This window comes from Vicia villosa, unplaced genomic scaffold (genome assembly GCF_029867415.1).
Source record: "Vicia villosa cultivar HV-30 ecotype Madison, WI unplaced genomic scaffold, Vvil1.0 ctg.002121F_1_1, whole genome shotgun sequence".
Lineage (NCBI taxonomy): Eukaryota > Viridiplantae > Streptophyta > Magnoliopsida > Fabales > Fabaceae > Vicia > Vicia villosa.
Window position 1 is genome coordinate 28,126 of NW_026705846.1, and position 7,830 is coordinate 35,955.

Consider the following 7,830-nt stretch of genomic DNA (forward strand, 5'->3'; position numbering starts at 1 on the left):
TAGAAAGTAGGGGAGCATTCATATAATCTGAATACAGGTTGATCTCCAAGTTGGGGAGAGTCACATTCAAAAGAAGAGTAAGTACTTATGGTAATCGGTGAAAGATAAAAGAAGTCGTAGCTTGAGAAAAAAAAGAGAAGTAACAACGTTAGAATATAACGGTTGCTGAAAAAAGTGAAAAAGAAAAACCAAGCTACGAATGAAAAAAGATGGACAGGTAAAGGAAGTAGAGTTTTAGAGAAAAAGAAATAAGTTATGAATTGGATGCTTCCCTATATTAGGAACAACCCTTGATTATCTTCTTTTCTTTGAATCTAAACCACATTACAACCATAGAAAGACCTTCTGATTCTCAGATTCCACAAGACTTGATGCGAGCAATTTGGTGAACGTATGATATGGATTTTTGTTGATTTAATTGTGTGGATGAGTGTTTAACCCCTCGTTTATTCATCATGCTTTTTGATGAGAGTGATTAGTGCTGATTCAATTACAATTGTGTAGTGTTTTGAACTTCTGGAGGTGATTTGCTTTCAAAGTTTGTTTCATGTGTATGTTCTGAGTTTGCAGGTGGAAGAGGAGTATTTGACTTAGTTACTGGATTGAACCACTTAAGAAAAACGTGTTGAAAAACTTGTTGCATGATTGTCGGTAGACTTTGCTGGAGGTAAGTAATTTTGTTTAGGGACAAACAAAACTCTAAGTTGGGGAGAGTTTGTTAGGAGTAAATTAATGGTAAATTCATGTGTTAATATAAGTGATTTCTTCTCTAAACCAATGCAAAAATGTGATGAATCCATAGGTTTTTATTAAGAATTGAACTGAATAAGTTTAGTTCGTGCGTAAAGCAAATCGAATCACTTGTGGGTGTTATTGTTGCAGGTTTTGAGCTGAATAAGAACTTAAGAAGAACATGAGGAGGAAAGAAAGCTGGAAGTCTCAAAGGCTGAAGAAAAAGATGGAAAGTACAAAGGGCGCGCCGCGAGAGTTCCTAGGCGCGCCGCGAAAATACTTCTGTTTGAGGGGCGCGCCGCGCCAGCCCGTTGCCGCGCCGTGGCCTCGGCGTTAAAAGCCCAAAAGTTCTGTTTTAAAGCCCTAGTTTTCCAAGTGGTGAGATACTTTTGTGGGAGCGAAATTAGGAGAGCTATCTGATTCTGAAGCTGAGAACAACAATTGAAGGTGGATTCTTTACCAATCGAAGACATTCTATTGATGAAGATGAATTCCTCCATTGATTCTTGTATGTTCTTCATGTCTATGGAGAGCTAAATCCCTCTTGTTGAGTCTAAGGTAGTAGTTAACCTATGAATATACATTACCATTGATTAATTCCTGTGAACAATTGTTTGAATTTATTATCAATAAGAAACCTTGCTTTTAATTTACATCATTGTTGAATCTTTGATCGAAAGAAAGGATTTAACTTTTGCCCTAGGTTACTATATTGATTCAATTGCAATTTGCAGAGATGGAATTGTAATTGGGTTTTCATAATTATTAGTATAAAACAAACCAAACCAAATTTCTTAACTCAAAATAAACAACTATAGAACGGCAGTGATATTAACCAATCCCTGTGGATACGATATATTACCGAAAATATTTACCCACAAATACTTTCAACAGCTATTTGAAGTCTGCCCCTGGACAAGGTCTTTACTTCCCCAGCAAGAAACCACTGCAACTCAAGGCTTTCTCTGATTCAGACTGGGCCACCTGCCCAGACACGCGACGCTCCATCACTGGCTTCTGCATATACTTAGGCTCTGCTCTCATATCCTAGAAATCGAAGAAACAAGCAATTGTATCTCGAAGTTCAACGGAGGCAGAATATCGTTCAATGGCAACAACAGTCTGTGAGATTCAGTGGATCACCAACCTTCTCAACGACTTACATATACCATTCCAAACTCCTGCAAACTTGTACTGTGACAACGCATCAGCAAGACACGTCGCAAGCAACTCATCATTCCATGAACGCACCAAACACATAGATCTTGACTGCCATCTTGTACGCGAAAAACTACAACAGAAATTATTCCATCTTCTACCAGTCACTTCCCATCAATAGCTTGCGGACGTCTTCACAAAACCTCTCGACCATGATCCTTTTCTGCAAAACATTACTAAGCTAGGATTACATTCCATTTACCCCTAGCTTATGGGGGGCTATTAGCTTACATTACTTTTCTCAAGGCCCAACTTATATTGGTATCGGGCAAGGCCCATATAGAGGCCTGTATATATTAACTTGTATCTAGGTCAAACTAATACAATTCAAACATTTTACTTTCCCGCTTACGCATTTCAGTTTCTTCTCCATGGCTCTGCAATTTCATTCCGCCGATAACATGTAATATAAACTACATGACACAATTTTATAAATAACATTAACTGATTACAAAAATGTTGTAGTCCTAAGAAAAGTATTGTAGTCCTAACGAAAGTGCAAATGAGAAAGACCATATACAAATGAGAAAGACCATATTTCCTGCATATGCAAATGAGAAAGACCAATTTTAACTGAAACTGATATACTGATGTATGAATCATGGTATTCAACTAATAAATCAAATACATAGAGAGATTTTAATAAAACATGATTTTATATTAGAATAATATATTGATGTAAATATCAATAATTTATTAATAAATTTATTAAAAAATAATATAAAAATTAATTGATTATTTTATGATTAAACAAAAGTCTTACTCGTGAAAAATAATATAAATAAAACATCCAATATAATTGTGGCAATAATTTCTCAATCAATCATCCAATATCATTGTTAAAAATCAAAAACATCAAAAACACATTAATGAATGGGTGAATACAAAATGAAAAAAGAAAAATCACATAACAGTATAACCAAATCATCTAACTAAAGACCATACTCTCTTATTAATGTCCTTAAAAATTTTCAGTATGCTAACAGAGGAGTTAAATACATTTCTAAGTTACAGTGGTACTTTTGTGTATCTGCCAAAATGATACATAGATAGTATTTTACCATGTTAAATCACATCTTGTGTATTCTTTTTATAAAGTTGAAAATTTGCTCAAAATATTCATCAGTTTCACCTGAAATGCCTGGGAATTAAGTGTAGGGGTGATCCATGCACTATATTTTTTTTATACTTTCCAGATATGACAACAACCCTGATCCCACTCACAATATATACTCACTTCTTTTCCTGAGACATTATGATCAGTCAATATATTATTTAGAATATTATCATTGACACTCTTGTCAATATTTTTTTACTTACACTCAAAATAGCATCACTTCCAAAATTGAACTGACACATGAAAAAAGGAGTATACACATGGATGCCGCATAAGGACTTTATCACCATAGCAGAAGGATACACTATGATAGACGACAGTTTTATAAATTAGTTATTGTATTTTCGTCTAAGAACTTTAGGCGTTGATAAACATTGTATTTAGAGCAACATAAAGTTTGTTAAACTTAATTACATTTCACATCTTTCACACTACCTCACTTTCCTACCACATCTATGTTAGTTAGTTGAGGTATGTAGCTTGATTCTGGTAACCGTTTCCGAAGTAATTTCCAGGATTAAAAGAGACATTATTATAGGTTGACAGACTCGGGAAAGGGGTGCAGTGATTTTCAGTTGGGCCAGGGTACATATAAGATTGGTTATACACATACTTGAGGGTACTTGTCAGCAACTCTAGCATAGGAGATTTTGTCTGAAGGAACGTTAGTGACATAAGGACCATATCCGACACCATTAGCACGAGGCCTCTTTGGTTTAGGTTTTGTTACTTCAGTCTCTCGCTTCTTGTTGGCGTTGGCCTTCTCTAGTTGGATCACTTGATTTTAGAGAGGATCCATAGGATACTGCTCATCAAGCTTATGTTCTTCAATGCATTTGATTACGACCTTAAGACCAAACAACTCTCTTTCATTAACCCCAATCTGAAACAAATAGAAAATTATCAGGAATATTCACAGACACGTACAAACACATTTCCATAATCAAACATCAAGATGAATATTGAAGATATGTTTCATTCTAATTATTTTGAAGTGGGATGCAACAAATACATAATTCAGTAATGAATACATATAGTCGTAACAAATGGTTGATAAAACATTTAGCATTCGACTAAGCAAAAATATAGAAAGAACATATGTCATATGGTTTTGATAGCAAGAACAAATGCATAATGGAATTTAGTTATGAGACAACAATTGAATGTCATTTAGTTTCTGATTCACTCAAGCAAAAGAATTTTCAAGGCAAGGTAATTCATAAATCAGATTTTTGTTGGAATATTTTCATTAATTAATAAATAGAGGTTATGTCTCAGGAAGCACTCTTAATTGTTTGATTGAGAAATACACACCTGCTTCACAATTTGTATTAAGGAAAAAGTTGACATGCCAACATATCGTATGCATTCATTGTCCCAGAAGACCATGTTGTCAGCTTTGTTTTCATGCTCAAGCTCGGGGAAGCAGTTGCGTTCAAAAGGGAAGCTAGGTGATTTTCCAGTCTTGTTACAAGTTGGAAAAACTTCATAGTACCAGCTGACTCAATTTTCCTTGAATCTCTTTGTCGTTCTAATTGTAATGCCGAAAGTTTCCTATTAACCATAAACTTCACAGTACCAGCTGACTCAATTTTCTTGTTATGTGCTACTGCATTGCCTTCATAACCATAAACGCAATACCCTGCAACATCAATGTCAAACATTATGCACCATAATCCACTAAGATCTGAAAAAAAAACTACACATGAAAAAACTGAGATGCTGCTCCTTTCTAATTTCCAATGTCACTTTTGTTTTTCTTGCATCAACACTGAGATGCTGCACCTTTCTAATTTCTAGATCTGGAAAAAACTACACATAAAATGCATCTAAATCTAATAAAACACAAATAATCATAAGGAGAGAAAAAGATAAGTAAAACGTTGAAAAAAAATACTTACTACAAATCTTAAACCAGAGATCCTTGTAGATTTCATTCTTTTCAACTTGGAAATTCTCACAAAATCAACACTTTTCCTAAACGCTAAACTGGGTTAAGATATCCTGGACGAAAAAATAAAGATTTAGAGTTAGAATGTAAACGAAAGGGAAACAGAACTCTTGAGATATTGAATGAAAATGAAAATGTTAAACGAAAACAAAAGCAAACAAATTCGAAAGAGAAAGGGGGTGACTTTACCATTTTCAATGAACAAATTCTTGAGATATTGAATGAATTTGCGGTGGATTTGATCGTGCTCGTAGTGAAGAAGTCGCTAGGGTTAGAATGGAAAAGAGAAAGGGATACAGAGAAAAGGAAAGAGAGAGAAAGAGTAACTGGTTAAAAGCATATAGAAAAGTAGAGTATTGATTTGAAATGGAAAAGTACAGTTATGTAAATTATGAAGAATGAGAGGTGTTAGGGTTTGTGGTGTTTTTAGAGAGAAGAATGAGAGGGAAAAGGAAATTTGAAAATGACAAGTGTGGAAAGAGGATAATGAGAGGGAAAAGGGAATTTGAAAAAATTGAGTGGCACTTGTACAAAAGGACTCTTTTCATTGGTTGAAATTAATTGAATTAGTAAATTACGATAAGGGGCAATTTTTTGTGTTAATTAAAAAGCAAGGAAGGGTAATTTAAACGGTTTGGTGGCATGTTCCATTATTAGTTAGGTAGTTGATTCAATTTCTCACTTCTAAATGCAGAAGCATGATATGAAAGGTCACATGGAGATATGAGAAGACTTTAAAAGCATACACGATGGACCTCAATTTTATAGGTTTCAATTTCAATTTTTGGCTGGCTTAAGGCGGCGCAGGCGACCCGTTTTGCCACTCCCATGTAAAACATCTATGAGAAAATATAGTTTAAATTAATTTGATTTTATTTATATAAATCTTTACAACTTACTTTTATACAAAAAAAGTCTATAACTAATATAAATGTTTTTATATACGGGAAAAGTTTATTATTGATATAAATATTTTTAAAAATGAAAAAAAGTCTACTGTTGATATAAATATTTTTATTAATGAAAAAAGTGTATTGTTAATACAAATACTTTTATAAACTGAAAAAATATATTGTTGATACAAATATTTTAATAAACGGGAAAAACTCTATTGTTGATTTTAATATTTAAATAAACAAAAAAATTTATTGTTGATACAAATATTTGTACAAACTGAAAAAGTGTATCGTTGATACAAATATATTTATAAACGAAAAAAAGTGTTTTGTTAACACAAATATTTTTATAAACGGGAAAAAGTGTATTGTTGATACAAATATTTTTAAAAACTAGAAAAAGTGTATTGTTAATATAAATATTTTTATGAATGGAAAAATGTTTATGGTTGATACAAATATTTTTATAAAAATGTATTAATACAAATATTTTCATAAACGGAAAAAATTTCATTATTTTTATAAACAAGAAAAAGACTATTGTTTAATACAAATATTTTTATAAACAAAAATAAGTATATATTTAATACAAATATTTTTATAATAAGTACTTCTCATAATTTGTTGATCTATATTTCAATTGTTTTTGAAAATACTATTTGGATCAACGGTAAAAATTAATGCATATTATTATTCTATATTTATCATTCTATGTTTAAGATCTAGGGTTTAATGGATATGCACTGTCAGTGTAAAAAAGTTTTACACTGTCATCCAATAAACAAACACCAATTTGCCATGTCATTAATTTTTTTTAAAAATAAAAGAATATTTTAATTAGATATATGGTTGTGATTGATTAACAGTGTAAAACTAGTGCTTCACCCCTTTTCTCTAAGATCTATAGTACAAATTTTAAAAAGATATTGGTGAAGGACCCGTGCATTCGCACGGGTCACGCAAAGTCGATATAAACAATAAATAAATATATAACGATGGTTAATAAATATATATAAAAGATACACAAATTAAAAATAAAAAACATTTGAAATTATAATTGTCAAATAAATATTAATTTAATCTAGTTAGAAATATATACTTTAGTAGAAAAATAAATAAAATAATTAAGTAGTCATCTACCCGTGCGTTCACGCACATCATACAATATAGTTATAATCTATCATACAATATAGTTATAATCTATGGTGAGTAGTCATCTACCCATGCGTTCGCACGTATTGCACAATATTATAAATAATAAATAAATATAATATATGTGATTATATTTATGTGATTTGGTAATAGGTACCAAACTTTTTTGTCCAAATTTTGTTTATTGTCACTCATACCCCTATCTTATTATAAACATTTGAAATCTTTTTACTTATTTTAAATAAAAATTTCAATATATTTAATAGATTTACTTTTTCAAAAATATCAGTTATAGGTTAATATGTACATATAAAAAATAAAGGAAATAATTAAGTATTTATCTATCACAGATGTAAATAAATATAATATAATGATGGTTAAAAATGTAAATAAAATATATACACATTAAGTAGCTTTGTCCCGTTGAAAAATATATATATTTTAGTAGAAAAATAAAGAAAATAATTAAGAAATCATTTACCCGTGCGTTCACACGGTTCATACAATGTCATTATAAATAGTAAATTAATATAATATAGTGATGGTTAAAAATGTATATAAAATACAAAAAGAATAACTATTTTTTTATATAAGAAATTATGTATTCATCAATCATAATTGTCTCATGTTAAATGTAATTTTATTAGTTTCGGTCAGTCGAAAAATGTATGTTTTTCATAAGAAATTTATGTATTTATACATCATAATTGTATCTTTTTTTTTTGTAAAAAAAAATATTAATAGCAATTTTTTTATTATAAATG

At 30.9% G+C, this 7,830-nt stretch overlaps 1 long non-coding RNA gene across 1 annotated transcript; it reads right to left on the reverse strand.

Moving 5' to 3' along the window:
• Nucleotides 1–3,020: 3,020 nt before the first annotated feature.
• Nucleotides 3,021–5,433, reverse strand: LOC131637956 (uncharacterized). Its single transcript, XR_009294545.1, has 4 exons — nt 5,208–5,433; nt 4,969–5,071; nt 4,382–4,709; nt 3,021–3,950 (listed from the first exon to the last, which is right to left on the reverse strand). It is a non-coding gene; the product is annotated as an uncharacterized LOC131637956 (long non-coding RNA).
• Nucleotides 5,434–7,830: the final 2,397 nt, after the last annotated feature.